The following is an 18,545-nucleotide window of genomic DNA, read 5'->3' on the forward strand; positions in this document are numbered from 1 at the left end:
TCCAGTCTATCATTTTTGGAAAAAGCTCTGGGATCAGTTCGAGTAATTTCTGAGTTAATTCCTCCCATTCAGTGTGAGCCTGTGGTTCAAAATCCATTAAGGTATGTTTCCATCCTGCTTTCTTTATTAATTCCCTTGCTTTTGCTTTCAGAATCTAATAGCTGTATTAATTGATATAAATCTGAAAACCCCGGGCTCATAGGTTGTGATGGTTGACTCAAATTCCTTAGCAAATCCCAATGGATCCTGACTTAGATGGAGAAATTCCTTAGCCAAGGCTCTAAGTTCTGCTAGGGTCCAGGGTGTGTATATAAGCACCAGGACAGTTCGCCTCTGCCTGTAATAGATTTCTCCTTAAAGGGAGCTGTAATTACTGCTGCTTTTTTTTTTTTTTCCTTTACTAGTGAATGGAGCAGCAGAAGGTGAAAGACTTGGAAAGGAAAAAGAGATAGCATCTGGGCTAGGCAATTCAAATAGGAGAGGATATGTGGGAGAAGCAGAGGGAGAGACAGAGTCAGAGACAGAGTGCTAGTAGCCTTTTTTTAGTTTTGATATAGTTTCAAGAAGTTACCATATCATTTCCTCTTTTAGGGTCTTCTAGATACCAGTCAAAGTAAGCATTCCATTCAGTCTGAACTTATGGCCAGCTTTTTCTAACTGCACACAAAAATATCAATTTTGAAATATCAAAAGAACCCCAATTTGGCCATTTTAGGTTGAGATCTCCTTTAGTATAATTTCCCCAATTAAGTAGGAACTCACAAGTATGAGTTTGGTACATACATAAACCTGGCTGAGGTGTTAGAAAGAGGCTGGCTTTCTGACTCCCCTTGTTTGAGAGGCTCTATTTCCCATATTAAAGTTGAATTTGTCAGGGGTAAAATCTACTAGTGAAATTGTGTGGTGGGTCAGTGTGCTGCTTGTGAGCTTAACTCCTCTAGGCCTCACCCCAGAATCATTTCAGCCCTCTTAGTGTCTCAGTTTCTCCCTTTGGTGATCTAAGATGACTGTGGATCGCTGAATGGTCAATTCTTATCCACGTCCCCTGGACGAGCAAGCATTTTAATTAATGAGTGGGGTTTTCCTATGACACCACTGCACAGTATGAGGACTCTGCCTCCACCACTCCCGTAAATTTTTCAGTTGCCTGAGAAAGCCATAACTGGCAGGGAGGAGTATTGTCCCTTTTCTTTGGAGAAAAGCTCTCATGTAATATCTTCACTTTTATCCCAACAAATTCTATTAAGGCAGCCGAATTGAGGAAAAGCATCGGATCAACCTCTTACCTAAACACTCTGTGCAGACCACTCAGTCTCCTACAACTGAGCAAACCTTGGCACCTTTCTACCAGGCCCCCCCTGCACCCAGTATCTTTCACCTGGGTGGGTCCCCAGTATCTTTCAACAGGCCCTCCCCAGTATCTTTCAATGGGGATGGGGCAGGTACCTGCTATACAATGCCAAATAAAACTCAGGATCATCAACCAATATGGGATATCTGAGGAGACAGCATTTCAGATAGCTCTGAGAAACTGCTCCAAAGAGGTAGGGAGGAAGACCAGTATATATGTGATTTTGGTGAAGGGGGAGTTCATGCAATGAGGCACATATTTTTTGCAGAAGGTTTCTGCTATTCTTGTGAAGGTTACTGCTAGTCATGAGGAGCAGACATCACCATGAAGGATGTTAATGCTTTTCTAGGTATGAGGAGATACAAGAATTGGGCTCATAAAATCAGCTCCTGAAAATATCTAACTATCTGAAGACCTGTTCTGCCAGTTTTTCCCAGAGCACGGAGTGCCTCATTTCTGCTTTCCACCCTGAACTCCGTTCAGGGGTTGTTGAAAATCAGCAGCTGCAGCAGCACATGATTTAATCCTCATAGAGGTAGATGGCAAGTGCCAATGGAAAGTGCCAATTTGTAGTTGGCACTTAAAATAGATCAAGAAAGTAAATAAAAATACTATATGATGAGGAGAGAAATCAGATACAAAAGAGATACAAATAAATTGAACTGGAGACAAAAATAGATATATGCGATTTTAAAATACACTAAATAGAATTAACGCTAACAGCAAGATATCACTGAAATTTAATTCATACCAAGAGAAAATGTATGCAATGAAGAAAAAAGGAAAAAATACTTAAAAAATGAACAGTATAAAACTCTAAAATATGTTTAATTGGAGTCACAAAATAAGGAAGCATATTGTAAAAAAAAAAATTGAAGAAAAAAATGGCCAAAAATTTTCCAGCTGTGATAAAAATATAAACCAACAAATCTAATAGGCTAAATGAAACCCAAGCAAAATATACATAAAGAAAACCACATCAATGCATTTTAGTAAAAGTGCATCTAGACAGTTTTAAAAGGAAAAAATGTTTATAGAAACCAGATATCAAAATATGTTATATATAAATAAATAAGATTTATAGCTGACAACATCAGAATATATGTAAGCTAGAGACGAAGGAACAGCACTTTTAGAAGCCAAACAAAAACAAGAAAACCCATCAACTTGAAATTCCATACACAATAAAAATATCTTTCAAAAATGAAAGTAAAATAAAGCTTGTTTCTAAAAACAAAAGCTGAGAGTGTCCATTACCTATTACCTTCACTATAAGAAATAGGTAAATAAAAAGAAAGGAAGTTCTTTAAGCAAAAGAAAAATATACCAGATGAAAATTTGAATCTATACAAGGGAATAGAGAGTGCCAGAAATGTCAAATATTTAGGTAAATATAAGAAAATATTTTCTTATATTTAAAAGTCTCTTTAGAAGTTAGTGGAAGGGATTCTGGACATCCAAGGAAATGGCAGAAATGTAAATCTGATGTTCCCATTTTTTCTTGCAAGAAGACAATTAAAAAAAATAACATTGCCATATGGATATTCATGTAGACCAACAGAGGAAAGCATAGAAACCAGAAGCAATGTCATATATATATCCAGTCAATTTTTTTAAACAAAGCTAGATAAAAATGGTGTACACAAGATAAAAGCCAAAAAACCACTGGAAACAGCACATGGTTGAGAAGCGAATGGCAAATAAAATATCATACTATGACATATAATGAAATACTAGTTTGCAATAAACACAAAGAAATTACTGATAAATAGAACATGGATGGAACACAGAAGCAGTTTACTAAGCAAAGGTAGCCAAAAACAAAAAAATATATACTATATAATTCAATCTGTTTAAAGACCTAGATAGAGCAAAAGTATAGTATTAGAAAGAAAACAAGTGGTTTCCAAGAGCTCTGGTCAGTGTAGGGAACTGCCTGCAATAAAATAAAAGATAACTATTCGTGTGATGGAAATGTTCTATATCATAATTGTGGTAATAGGTACATTACTGTAAATTGTAATGCATACTCTTCAGATAGCACACTTAAAATTGATGAATTTTATTTTATTTAACTATACCAAAATGAAGCAAGCTTTTAAAAAGCAAGAGATATTGATACAATATTAATCATCCATTTATTATCATTTGTATGAAAACTTTTCTGTAGTTGGCCTCAATGTAAATAGTGACAATTTAAGAAGTGTATAAAGCAGTCAGAGACTGCTGAATGAGGACAAGAGTCTCTTTCTCTGATCAGGATTCAGGTTTCCTTTAATGTTCAATATTCTTGCTGTTTTCTCTGGCTTCTAAATAATTTCTCAATCTCAGGCCTGTTATATTTGTGTGTGGGGGAGACAGGGAGGTGATGGTGAGAGGAATCATAGGACATGGGTAGTTTCTTCTTAAGATAGGCAGAAAAGTGGTCTAACCACAATATTGACATTATTGCTCTTATAGAGATAAGTCTATTTGCAGTACAAAAATAAATAATATTTATTAGGCTAAGTTGTGCTCACTAATGAATGATCACTTGTTTGTTATCCTTTAAATTTTTACAATGAAGACATATGTATACCAGATAAGTCTGTAGATTCATTTTTAGAAAGGAGAAGAAAAAAAAAATAATGTGAAAGAAAATTATAAATAAACAGAAGTTTTGAAATTGTTCAGGATTAGAGAATCATTTGCAAATTTTAAAAATTAATCCTCTGCAGAATCCCAGTTTAAAGGTGACAAAATTGAAGTTCACTGTACCTGAAACATTTCATAATGAAGATATTGCAGATGTGGAATTATGATATGCAATTATATTTTCTTCACGTGACATTATTTTCAAATATCTTCATGTGATAATTTTTGGTTTTCATAAAGTAGAGAGAAATAAATCCACCAGTTAAGAGACATGATTGTTGACAAAATATATAACACAAATTCTATATCACAAATAATATCACAAATTTTCCTCTGACCACTTTTAGAAGAATTTGTGATGGGCCTGCTATAATCACTGCTGATGCTCATATATCATTTAGGATCACAAGTACCTCAAGTGAGTCTTATGAAATGTTTCTTCTTATACACTAAGATTCTGTGGCTATGAGATAAATGTGTATTCAATAGTGTATATCTCACATTATATATACATTACGTTTATATTACATAAACAGTTGACCCTTGAACCAAATGGATTTGAACTACACAGTTCCACTTATATGTGGATTTTCTTTCAATAAATATGTACTACAGTACTATACAATTTGTAGTTGGTTGAATCCAAAAATGCAGAACCTTGGACAGAGAAGTCCAACTGTAAAGTTAAATGTGATTTTTGAGTGTGCAGGGATCAACACCCCAAACCCTTGTGCTGTTCAAGGTTCAACTGTATATACACATACACAGACATATATAAGTAATATGAGATATATATTATGTATATACACATGTTAAAAACATAGAATATTTTATTAAGAAGATATAAACTAAGTGTTCAGAAGTTGTTACTGAAATAAACTTGCAAATATGAAAATAATAAACCATCAAAACATGATTAAATGATTACCAAAATTGAGTTAGTTAACATATACATACATCACCTCACATAGTTATAGTTTCCTTTTTTTTTCTTTAAGTGTGGTGAGAACATATGATATACTCTGTTAGGAAATTTTAAGTATATAGTGTATATAGTGCAGTATTATTAGCTATAGTCACCATGTTGTACATTATCTAATGTACAGATTATTTGTCTTATAACAAATTTTATAGCTTTGACCAACATATCTCCATTTTCCACACCCCCCAAATTGTGGTAACTATCATTCTATTCTCTGGTTCTATGAGTTTGTCTTTTTTAGATACCACATATAAATGAGAGCATACAGTGAAAAATCCTGCAATGAACATGGGAGTTCATATTATCTCATTGAGATACTGATTTCCTATCTCTTGTATGTATACTCAGTAGTGGGATTACTGGATTACATGGTAGTTCAATTTTTGAAAATTATTAAAGAAACTATATACTGTTTTCCATAATGGCTACACCAGTTTACATTCCTACCAACTGTGTACAAGTGTTCCCTTTTCTCCAAACCCTCATAATACTTGTTTCCTCTTTTCTTTTTGATAATAGCCATCCTATTATCCTATTGGATGTGAGGTGTTATGTACTTTTTCAGGTACCTGCTGGCTATCTCTAAATCTTCTTTTGAAAACTCTCTATTCAGTTTTCAGTTTCTCTGCCCACTTTTGAATTGGGTTATGAGAATTTTCTTTTCTTTACTTCGCAACTTGCACAAAATATTCATCTCTAGCACATTTAGATAAAGGATAACTAACTATAACATAAAAATACTGGGGGAAGAGAACCATACATCAGTAGAGTCTCAAGAAAAATAATTTAATAACATTTGAATCCCTTATTGTGGCTGGCAAACATTATAGGTATAAAAATCACATTTCTATATAACAACTGACATATAATATGTGAGCACTTGAGAACCTTTGTAAGGCTGTGGGTAAATTAAAATATAACACATGGATAGAGTTTCAGAATGTACTGTCAGACCGACTTCCACAGTCTTGCCTCCAGGGGTTCTTAGACTGTGGCCAAGAGGGTCTGGAGCTGGGTCATAGACCAACTTCAATGTCAATAGCTGAGATCAAAGTCTGCAAGCCTGTTGTTACCTGAAGCATGGCTCCTCCCAGGTCCTTTGTCATGTTGTGCTGATGGCAGAAGCAAGGCCAAATAGGGCTGTAGCTGAGTTCACAAGGGTGCAAAGTTATTTCTGGGTCTATAGCTGGGAATATGGATTCCAGCTGAGCTGGATTACAGCTGAGCACAGCCTGCCTTCTCAAAATGATCCTCTTTGGTCATGGGCTTCACTGCATTTTCAGTCTTCTACCTGGATCAAAAATCTCCCACAAATGCACTTTTGTCTATGGATAACTTCCATATTAAAGTTGCTGAGGAGAGATATGAGCAAGAGATCTTCTATTCTGCCATCTTGTTGACATCACCTTATTTGCAGATTTCAACTTTTATTAGTGTTTTCTTCCATGAATGTAAATGCTTGATCCTGGTTTGTGTGACGTTTGAATACATACTTTCTTGTAAGTTTGAATATATTTCCTCAGCAATTTGACATTTTAGTCATTGACATGAGTTATAAATGTATGGTAACAATAAAATAGAGTAAGATGCATTTTTAGGATTAAAACAAATTCTGGCTGTAACATTGTATTCAAAGAGACCATAAAGTTTCTTAGAGAAATGAACAGGCTGTTATGCTCATTAAAAGCTCTTAATTAATTAGCTTCGTTCAGGTGACATTCTTGCACACTAATTTAGGACACTACACAAATGACAATGATGCCACTGGAGCATTGGGAAGGTTATTTAATGGATGCCTAATGAAATAAAGTACTGTATGAATCATTTAATTGGATATGTTGCTTAAACATCTAAGTTTTTTTTTTTCCTTTTTGTTATCAGGTACAGAGGTGACTTTCCTGGCTTTTCTATTATTATTTTAATAGTGTATGGATAGATCGATTTGAAATTGAACAGTCAGCTCTAAAATGCTAATTCTCCTTAGTGCTCAAATGAATTTTGAATGTTAGAAGATGCATTATTTTTCTCTATATGTCACATTTTTCCATTGCTTTTCACCTTCTTTTAAAAAAGATGTTATCTAGTCATTAAATCTTGTTTTTGAAATATAATGGTTTAGAAATCTGATTAATTTCAAAAATTTCATAGAAGAGAGGATGGAAAAGATGATAATTAACAGAAATTTTTGTTTCTGGTAATAGCAGATTTGAAATGAAAATACAGCATGTAGAGACAAGCTTTATTAGTTCTGAATATGGTTTCCATCAAGTTAATAAGGTAACCAAGTAGGTTTTTTTTTTAACATATAGATCCCAGCAAGGATGAAAAGTTGTATTTAAGAGTTTGTTGGGGTTGTTTTTCCTACAGAAAATCTTCTTTTCTATGAAATTACATTAAAATCAGTCCTTTTACTCCAAGCAAGGTACCTCTGATAGATTGAATTGAATACTTCTGATATTGAAAATTGGTGTCATATTATGCTGGATTTGGAAATGTTAAATAAAATATGTAGTTTTCCTTTATTTAAAAGATAAACCTGCTGTAGTAAGTACCCCTAATGGTTTATTCTACCTCTAAAACAAATTATTTTAAATATGTTTGAATATTATAATAGCAGCAATTGGGAAAGATGGAAATTTCTTGATCACTTTTCTTTTGTTTTCATTTCTTTTGTCTCTGCTCTGCTTCACCCCCACAAATATGAAATTCAACTCTTCTTCATTTGATAGTGTAACACAGTTATATTTTCTTTCATTTTGCCTCTCTGTTTCAGACTGCATGTTTTCTTCTGCCCTATCTCTGGTTCATTAATTCTTCTTTTCATTCTAAAACCAAATAACTGCAGCATTTTTAATATGCAAATTTAATCAGCCTACATATATTACAACCAATGAATATACATTTCTGTCCTATCTTGTGTTCCCTATGTATTAGGCTTTCTTATTTCTTCCATTCTCAACCTTCCTCTCTGCAACACATGATTCTTCAGTATTTTTGTAAGACAATTTTCCAAGAACTCTAGGCTGCTTCTTTCTTTTTCTATCATAATCATGTGACAAAACTATTTGGGGCAGAAATTAACATTGTTAGTAGAGTGATTCTTCTACTCTGCTTCTTGAGGGTGGGGACATATGCTCAGCCTACTTTGTTAAAGAGAATTCCCCCAACTGCACACTTTTTGGTAGTTAATATTTACCTTAGTATTTGTCCCAGGACTCTTTTCTACTCTTTTAACACAAAATTTGAATTTTTTTAAAATAAGAAAAACAAGTAGTCTGCCATTTGTAGTTGCTTTCTCCAGTGTGTGCTGTATGTTTGTTAGTTTGTTTTTTGGTATGTATTATTTTTGGATTGGTGCTTTCTATGCTCCATTGTATCTATAAGTTTTATATGCTGTTTATTTTCCAAAAAGTCATTGGTGTCTCTTTTTACTGTTGCCCAGTTTTGTGAATTTATTATTCTCGTTTACATCTTTTCTGCCATTTCAATAGACTTTGGAGTAAAATGGAATGTAGATGCATCCTCTCCTTTATTCATTCTAACAATTATTGATTGTGATCCATTTCATGTCAGACATTAGTCTAAGTGCTGGTGATATAATAATGAATAAAACTAATTCCATGATATAATTACCCTAAATTAGATGCATGTGTGTGACAGATACATATAAATATTTGGATAAATCTCTAATATTTCATATACTGTGTAACAATGTAACAAAAAAATAAAGCAATGTAATAAAAGTTGGTAGAGATTTAAGCAGGGAAGTGCTATTTCAGATAAGGCCATCCAAATCAGGGTAAATTTCTCTGATAGATATCATTTTATCAGGTACTAGAATGAAGCGAGGGACAAGCAGAGTAATATCTGAGTGCAGATCTTTCCAGAAAAAGGAAAAATAGATGTTTGATTTTACCCCTTGATCAAAGTTAAGGGACTAATAATACTATATGCAACACAATACAAATAAAAATATTGCATGAAACAAAGGATATAGTGGCTAATTTTACCTAAAGAAATACAGTATTTAAAAAATAAAAATAGTCTTGAATAGTTAATACAAGTAAATGAGTCTAATACAAGTAAATGAGTCTCCGTGTGTGTGTGTGTGTGTGTGTGTTTAATGTCTTGATCTCTCTCAGGAACAATAAATACAGCTGACTAGTGGCCATCCATTAATTCATTAAACTGAACATTCAAGTAAGATATATTAATAGAAACACATATAGATCAAGTAATTTATTTTGTTAGTAATATAGAATATTTTCACCTTAAGTACTTCCTTAATGTCTCTGACACACAGTTCCATCTATATTCCTGTAAAGAAAATTGGTATTTGAAAGTAATAATCCAAGAGATGCTTTACCCTTTGCTTATTACATATTCACATGACATTTATCTCTTGAAAGTAAGTAGTTTGTTGAGAATTAGCACTATTATCACATCATTGTGACAGAATATTTCAGGGCATTGGGGACACAATGATCACTGTATAGCTCACCAATGCTGGTCAGTACATACTTCTAGAGTATCTTGATTATTTCAATAAATAAAAAGCAGCAACTAAAGGGAAACATAAAAATAGCAAAACATATCTGAAAAAGTGTACATTTCAAATATCATCTTACATCATAACAGAATGAAAGAAATTAAAACTGCATCATATATATATATATATATATATATATATATATATATATATATGGAAACAAACATGGAAAATAAATTACACTTATTGAGAAACAGTCCTTGAATTAACTTTGAATGAAAGTCAAATACCAAAAATAACTGGGTTCAGATAGAAATCAAAGATTTCACCAGTATTTTAAATTTCCAAGTTAACTTCTGGAACATTATATACAATAAAATAATTTATCCCAACTGACAATATTTATCCATTTGGCAAAAAAGAAAATCTTTAATTATGAATTGATGGTGTTTTAATTACCAACTTTATGTCTCAAAATTTGAATATAAACTTTTATTATTAATAAACATCTACATTAACTTTATTTTTATGAAAATCAGCTTCATATTGAAATGTCAAGACTTTTTTTTATTATTTTGCTCTTCACTGGAGATAACTTGTGACATTTCCCTGGTAAATGACAGCTCTAAAGTTTAATTTGTTTGCTAATACAATTACCGCTGTGTACTTAGTTACTTGTTTTTGGATATTTATTTTAACGACTTTTTTCCCTCTTAAAAGTACAAGCAATAGGGCTTCCCTGGTGGTGCAGTGGTTGAGAGTCCGCCTGCCGATGCATGGGACGCGGGTTCATGCCCCGGTCCGGGAAGGTCCCACATGCCGCAGAGAGGCTGGGCCCGTGAGCCATGGCTGCTGGGCCTGCGCATCCGGAGCCTGTGCTCCGCAACGGGAGAGGTCACAACAGTGAGAGCCCCACATACTGCAAAAAAAAAAAAAAAAAAAGCAATAATTCTCAAAAATTGTTTTTTCCTTGATTTTCTGGGTTAAGTAAAAATCTGCATTCTGAATGGTAAGACCAAGCAACAACTGTCTTCATCTTTTTTGGATCCCATAGTTCAGATTGCAGGACTGGAGACAGAAGATTCTTAGTGGTCATAATGAATATCCAAGAAGTGATATTTAGTGGTTTCCCATTTATACACCATACATCTGACTAATTAACATATGATGAGGAAAGACATCAACAAACCCCACCCATAAAACAAAGAATCCAATTTTATTTTTTAGTAATCCGTTATGAAAAATAAATAGAGGGAAAAGAATAAGTACTTTTGTGGGAGGCACTGAACATGGACAATAAGGTCTTTAACTACAGGAAAATAAAACACACACACACACAAACACACACACACACACACACTAGGGAACATTAATGGAGCATCAGAAAACCTAAAAACTAATTACTGTCCACAAAGAGATCAGGAAAGATATCCAAAAATTTGAAGCATTATAATTTGGAAAACTCAAAGAACAAGAATGGATTTTTCAAAATTAAACATTTGAGTATGAACTCCCAAATTTAGTGAGCTTGCTAGAATTTTAAGTAATCTCAATCTTCCAGAAGGTAGAAGAATCCTAATAATGAGAAATATGTGTAATATGAACAAAAACTCCCAAATCCAATCAGAGATATCTAACATGAAAGTAATAGATACTCTTGAAAAAGTAAAAAAAAAAAAAAAAAAAAAGGAAACAGAGAAAATTATTAAAAACATGCCATGCCACAAGAAAAAAAATAATATAGCAGAAGGATATGAATCTTCCTTTTGGAAAGATAATAACTATAAACAAATCATCAAATCTATCATTATAAGATTTCAGAAAACCAGGGAGAGGAAAAGGGAAAAGAGAAAGCAGAGGCGGGGAGCAGAGCAGAGGTAAGGAGGGGAAAAGAGATTGCATACAGAAACATCAGAATGAGAATAACATCAGACCTTTCAGAAGCAGCATTCTCTTTTAGCAGAAAATAAAGCAAAACATTTTCAAAATTCTGCTGGAAGATATTTCTAAGTTAGAATTTTGTAGTTAAATATTCATAAAAATATAAGGTAAATTTTTACCTTTTTGAATATTCAAGTTCTCAAAATAATCACCCACAATGTATCATTTTCCATGAAGTGACTTTATTTTATACTCCAAAGAAACAAATATTCAGGCAATAAAGAAATCAACACAGGAGAGAAATGAAGGAAATTTGAAGAATGACATGAAGGATGACATGAAGGCAGTTCTCAGGATCATCTCCATCCAGAGAGCCCAAAGGCAAACAGCCAAATGATATTTTGACCAGGATGGCAGAGGCTCCTGAGATATGGCCAGGCTATGAGGAATTTTATAACACCCAGTAGAATTAAGGCAAAGAATAGAGAATATTAAGCAAAGTTATATAGAGAAAAATATGAAGTAATTATTGTGTAGGCAGGACACTTGAGTGTACAAATTTGGGTGTGCATCAGAATCACCTGTGAAGTTTATTAAACCACAGATTGCTAGATTGTTGCCTTCCACACACACACGCCACACACACACACACAAATACACACACACACACACAATCCTTCCCAAGAGTTTTACCTACCTCTAAGTGGGCATATGAGGCTGGTTCTGGGAGTACCAATGAAATGCTGGAGATAAGAACCAGTTTCAGAGCATGAGGAAGAGTCATTTCTGGTATGTTGTTGACTGGAACAGAATACAAGCAGGAAGGTTTAAGTACCTCCACCTTCTAGCTTTACTGTCCCCCTGTAGCACATAATGCCAGGAATTAGATGTTAAATTAAATTCACTTAATATTAAATCATCTAAGTGTGAAACTAATTATGATGGATTTAAGAAATTCATGTAAGAATGATCCTTCCAAACTCAAAGTTTGTATATGGGGTTTCTCTAATAATAGATGTGACATTTTGGATTCAGAGATTAAGATTTAGAGATAGAATGAACAAGAAAAGTATTTTTAACATTGTGTCCAAAATAACACTAGCACTATATACAAAAAAAGTAGTTTATTTCTCTCTCACACACACACAAAAAAATGCCACCTGGGGAATAAGGTGATTTAACAGCTATATGGAAATCAGGCCCCTTCTATTTTTCTGCTTCACCATCTTACTGTTGATTACCATCTTGGAGATTCCTCCAAGTTCACAGATAACCGAGAAAGCTCTAACTGTTATGTTTGCATGTGTGATTTGGAGGGGCAGGAAGAAGAAAGTAGGAAAAAGCATGATAGCTTGATGTAGCTTTCTCCAAAGCCCCACAGATTTCTGGTTAGATCTAATCAGTCAGACTGTTGTCAAAGGCTACATTCTGCAAGCAAGGCTCAGGAATGCTATCTCTTATGTAGCTTATTGAATTCCTAAATAAATTCTGGATTTTATAATTAAGGAATGATGAGGGAAAAGTTATTTGGTGGTAACTGGCAGGTTAATCCCCAGAAGCTAATGTATTAAGCATTAGATATTTTGTATTTTGTAAAAGCTATAATAGAATAGCAGTATTAAAGTATTAAATAAAAAGTATTAAGTATAAAGTATTAAGTATAGAAACTGGTTTATACATGAAATTTCATTCAACTTGAGTATTGAAGGATGAATAGTAATTGGCCAGGAAATAATCAGTTTAGGAGGAAAAGAGGGGTTTCAGAGAGACACACGCATATGGAAAGTACTGAAGATGCTGGAACAACAAATAATGAATTATTTTTAAGGGAAAATATTAATAGCAGCTTTGCTTAGGGAATTTAGAAGTATACAAAATCATTTTGAAAACAACCTCTTCCTACATGGTATTGGAGAATGGTAGATACAAACAAGAAAGACAAAGTTACACTTTATTATTAGCTGTGGATTTTAGCTCTAAGGCCTAGGATAAAACTCCTTAAGCTGGGTGGAACCTTATTTGGGGCTCCTTCATAACTTGGGCTCCTTCATATCTTATTCTCCTAGGGAGCCTTGAGCCAAATATGACAAATCTCTAAATATCTTACCCTACATCAATTCCCAAACATAAGGCTCAAGCTAAACAACTCTCATGCAAGAAAATACAAAGGTAGATCAGCACACACACCTTCAAACATCAAAAGGAGAGGAGTACAATTAGAAGGGGTACTGTTCTTGGCCCACTGCCTAAGTAGGGCAGGGATAGCGCAGCCCTCATGCACAAATTGCCTTCACATTGAATGCCCATCCACAGAGTGCTTAGCAGGCTCCAGACCTCATACATGATATGAAATATTTTAATCAATAATTCTTTTTAGGTAGGTAGATTTACATGCAAGGTGCTTAACTATTGGGTTGGCCAAAAGTTCCTTTGGTTTTCAAGTAAAAATAAAAGACATATTTTTTCATTTTCACCAAGAACTTTAATGAATAATGTATTCACCCTTTTGTTCCACTACCTTCTGCCATTTTTCAGGCAACTTCATAATTCCATCTTCCCAAAACTTTTTATCTTTTTGAGCAAAGAACTGTTGCAGGTGCCTTTCACTATCTTCCAGGGAATGGATTTTTTTCCATTAAGAGAGTTTTGTAAAGACCAAAATAAATGGAAATAAGAGGGTACAATGTCTAGTGAATATGGCCAATGAATCAGAACTTCCCAGCCAAGCTGTAACAGTTTTTGCCTGGTAATCAAAGCAACATGCAGTCTTGCAGTATCCTCATGGAAGATTACTCATTTTCTGTTGACTAATTCCAGATGCTTTCATTGAGTGCTGTGTTCATTTGGTCTAATTGGGAGCAGTACTTGTTGTTTTTCCAGAAGGAACTCATAATAGAGGACTCCCTTCTAATCCACCATATACACAACATTGCCTTCTTTGGATGAAGACCAGACTTTGGTGTGGTTGGTGGTGGTTCATTTTCCTTGCCCCATGATCTCTTCCATTCCACATTATTGTACAGTATCCACTTTTCATCACCCATTACAATTTGTTTTAAAAACAGAACATTTTCATTATGTTTCAGTAGAGAATTGCATGAAGAAATATGGTCAAGAAGGTTTTTTTTGCTTAATTTATGTGGAACCCAAACATCAAGTGATTCACATAACCAAGCTGGTGCAAATGATTTTCAATGCTTTATTTGAATATTTTGAGTACGTCAGCTATCTCCCACGTGGTATAACATTGGTTGTTCTCAATTAATGTCTTGATTTGATCTTGATTTGTCTTGATTTCCTGAGTTGTTTTGCAGAAGTGAAACCCCCCACACACAAAATGGAGTGGTTAACTACTTGATGACCAAGAGCACATAGCCCCAGGCTTCCTGGAGCCTAAGGACTGATAATGTTAACCCCTGTGACACCATCCTGTTACCTCACCATCAGCCAATCAGAGAATTGTGCACAAGCTGATCACATACCTGCAACCTCCCCACCACACCTGGCTTTTAAAATTGCTTTGTGGAAACCCTTCAGGGAGCTTGCGGCCTTTTAGGGCATGAACCACCTCTCTCCTTGCATGACCTTGCAATAAACCTTTCTCTGCTCCAAACTCCAATGTTTCAGTTTGTTTGGCATCACTGGGCATTGGGCACACAAACTTGTGCTAACACTTCTACCCCAAGAACTCCCTTATTCCATAACATTTTTTTTTTATCCATAACATTTTGATTGAACAGCCATCATAGGCCAAGTCCTCTGCCAAGCATTGGGAGAAGAAGAAGAAGAAGAAGAAGAAGAAGAAGAAGAAGAAGAAGAAGAAGAAGAAGAAGAAGAAGAAGGAGAAGGAGAAGGAGAAGGAGAAGGAGAAGGAGAAGGAGAAGGAGAAGGAGAAGGAGAAGGAGAAGGAGAAGGAGAAGGAGAAGGAGAAGGAGAAGGAGAAGGAGAAGGAGAAGGAGAAGGAGAAGGAGAAGGAGAAGGAGAGGGAAGAAGAAGAAAAAGGAGAAGAGGAGGAAGAAGAAGAAGAAGGGAGAAGGGGAAGAAGAAGGAGAAGAATGAGAAGAGGAAGAAGAAGAAGAAAAAGAAATGAAATTGTTCTGTCCTTGAGGAATTGAAAGGTCAGGAGAAAAATCAAACTAAAATCTAAGAGTGCTACATGGGCATATACATCTAGCAGGACTTGTACATTAACTGTTAAAAAATGAAAATGATTTTTACCAATGTAACCAGGACACCAAAAAAATTGATAATGGCTTAATATTTTGAGGAAATAGATCACATTTATGACTCTTATAGAATAATTGTCATAGTGTGATTCTAGGTATGGGAAGAAGCAACATACTTCTTCCCATACCTAGAAGGGAAAACATTTCCTGGATCATAATAGACTAGTAAGACAGAGGATCCAGAGAATCTTTAATAATCAACAGGGCCTTATCCAGATATTAGCACCTGTGGTGGCAGGCATCAACAAGAATTTTCACCTGATAGGGGACAAGCCTCTCAGCGCCGTGGAACAAAAATTGGTCATGAAATATCTCCCAAACATTGATCGACTTTCCAGCCAAGAGGAGGAGCTGATAAATGGAATATAGCCTGCCATATCAGTAAACAAATGATGTCACAGTCATCAGCGATTGCAGCCATCCAACGTGAGCCAATGAGCCCTGAGGAAACTCAGGATGTGAAAACACAGGATATTGGCACCAGATAGCTGAGCTGCATATCAAAAGAATGATTTCAGTGAGCCCAGACCTTGCATCTTCCCATATATAGAAAAACACTAGGGCTTCCCTTGTGGCGCAGTGGTTGAGAGTCCGCCTGCCAATGCAGGGGACACGGGTTCGTGCCCTGGTCCGGGAAGATCCCACATGCCACGGAGCAGCTGGGCCCGTGAGCCATGGCTGCTGAGCCTGCACGTCCAGAGCCTGTGCTCTGCAATGGGAGAGGGGCCACAACAGTGAGAGATCCATGTACCACAAAAAAAAAAAAAAAAAAAAAGAAAGAAAAAGAAAAAAGAAAAGTGCTAAATTCCTTAACTTAGGATATCTGGTTTTCTTTAATTAACAATAATCTTTTGATGTTCAGACTACTTTTGTTGCAAAACTTCTATATAACCAGCTCCCTTTCTTCCTCAGAGCAGTTCTCTCAGGGTTACTTGAGATGCTGCCTCCTGGGCTTGAAGTCCTAGAAATTCCCACCAAATAAAATGTAACTCTCAAAAAAAAATGTATAAGAAGGATTTTTAGAGATGGTTTCTTGTTTCTGCATCCTGATAGATAGTGATGTCATGTGCCAAGATGATAAACCAAGGAAGAGAAATAGGCATGGAGATTCCTTGTGGAGAATTTTAATAGTCAGCTGGACATATTCAGAACACAGAAAAGATCTGAAAGACATATAAATTTGGGAGCAATATGGATAATAACCAGAGTTGAGTGCATAAGACCTTCCTCAAGACAAATTAAGAAGAAAACATTGCAAGAAGAGAAACCTGAAGATTATCACGATGTAATTGATGACAGAAGAAAATCCATCTCTAAAGGAGGCTTAAACTGGATCCCTGGTGAGGAAAGAGTAAGAGAAGAAGAGAGTGGTGCTATGGAAGTCAAGATAATTCATACCTCAAAAGAACTTGGCAACAGTGTCAAATCACTCAGTGAAACAGAGATCAGGCCCAACAATTTCAAAGCTCTGTTGTCATATCATTAATTAAAATATTTTAAAGTTAAAAATACTTAAAATTATTTTACATGATAATGTAAATGAATGCAGATAATTCATTGTCATGGCTTCTCCTGATTTTAGAAGTTGTCCACATCCCTTGATACATGAAACCATTTCTCTATCTTCAAAGTAAGTAATAGACAGTTGATTCTTTCTCACATTGCATCACTTTGCAACTCCTCTGCCTCCCACTTCCATCTTTAAGAACTTTTGTGATTATATTTTAGATCCAACTGTATTATATAGTTTTATCTCCTTATTTTGAGGTCAGCTGATTAGCAACCTAATTTTACCTGTAACATTTTTTCTCCCTTGCCATGTAACCTAATATCATCATATACCCTAGAGATTTGGACATGAACATCTTGGCGAGTCATATTCTTCCTATCATAGTATTTTCCTGGTTAATTAATTTTATCACTTCACTTTCAAATGTTATGTGACATATTCATTAACTATGCTCCAGGTAAACCTGAGATAGCTGGGTCTTTCTTCTTTTATAGCTTGATTTACTAGTCTCTATTTTTAATAGATAAAGTAATAAATATGGTGCATTATGATTACTACTATATTTGCTTGACTCTCATTTTTATTTTCTTTTCATTGTGCATTTTTATTGCTCTATTTTCTTTCTCTTCTTGACTTCACAGTATTTATTCACACATCTCCTTTATTTTCACTCTGACTTTGCTTCACTTTATTACACAAATTTATTCATGCACTTTAATACATTCGCACCTCCATATCCCAGGGGATTGGTTCCAGGACTCCCTGATGTTACCAAAATCAGTGGATGCTTAAGTCTTTTATATAAAATGACATAGTATTTGCATATAACTTACACACTTCATCTGTCATATACTTTAAATAATCTCTAGATTACTTATAATATCTAATACAATGTAAATGTGATGTAAATAGTTGTAAATAAAATGTAAATGCTATGTAAATAGTTGCCAGAGTGGCAAATTCAGATTTTGTTTTTTGGAACTTTCTGAATTTATATATATATATATATATATATATATATATATATTTCTGTGTGTGTGTGTGGTATGCAGGCCTCTCACTGTTGTGGTCTCTCCTGTTGCGGAGCACAGGTTCCAGATGCGCAGGCTCAGCAGCCATGGCTCACAGGCCCAGTTGCTCCGCGGCATGTGGGATCTTCCCGGACCGGGGCACAAACCCGTGTCGCCTGCATCGACAGGTGGACTCTCAACCACTGCGCCACCAGGGAAGCCCTAAAAAAAAATATATATATATATATATATATATTTTTGATTCACTGTTCCATGAATTTGCCAATTCGGAACCCATGGATATGAAGGGCCAACTATACTACTTATTTTTTCAGTGAACTTCCCATCCTATAGTTTTGCTATTATTGCATAAAGATATAATTTCAACATTTTAAACACAAAAGATATTTTTGTAGTCTTTAAACAGATATACTGTCTCATAATGAATTCATTGTCATGCAT

Source organism: Tursiops truncatus, chromosome 14 (assembly GCF_011762595.2).
Source record: "Tursiops truncatus isolate mTurTru1 chromosome 14, mTurTru1.mat.Y, whole genome shotgun sequence".
NCBI classification, from domain to species: domain Eukaryota; kingdom Metazoa; phylum Chordata; class Mammalia; order Artiodactyla; family Delphinidae; genus Tursiops; species Tursiops truncatus.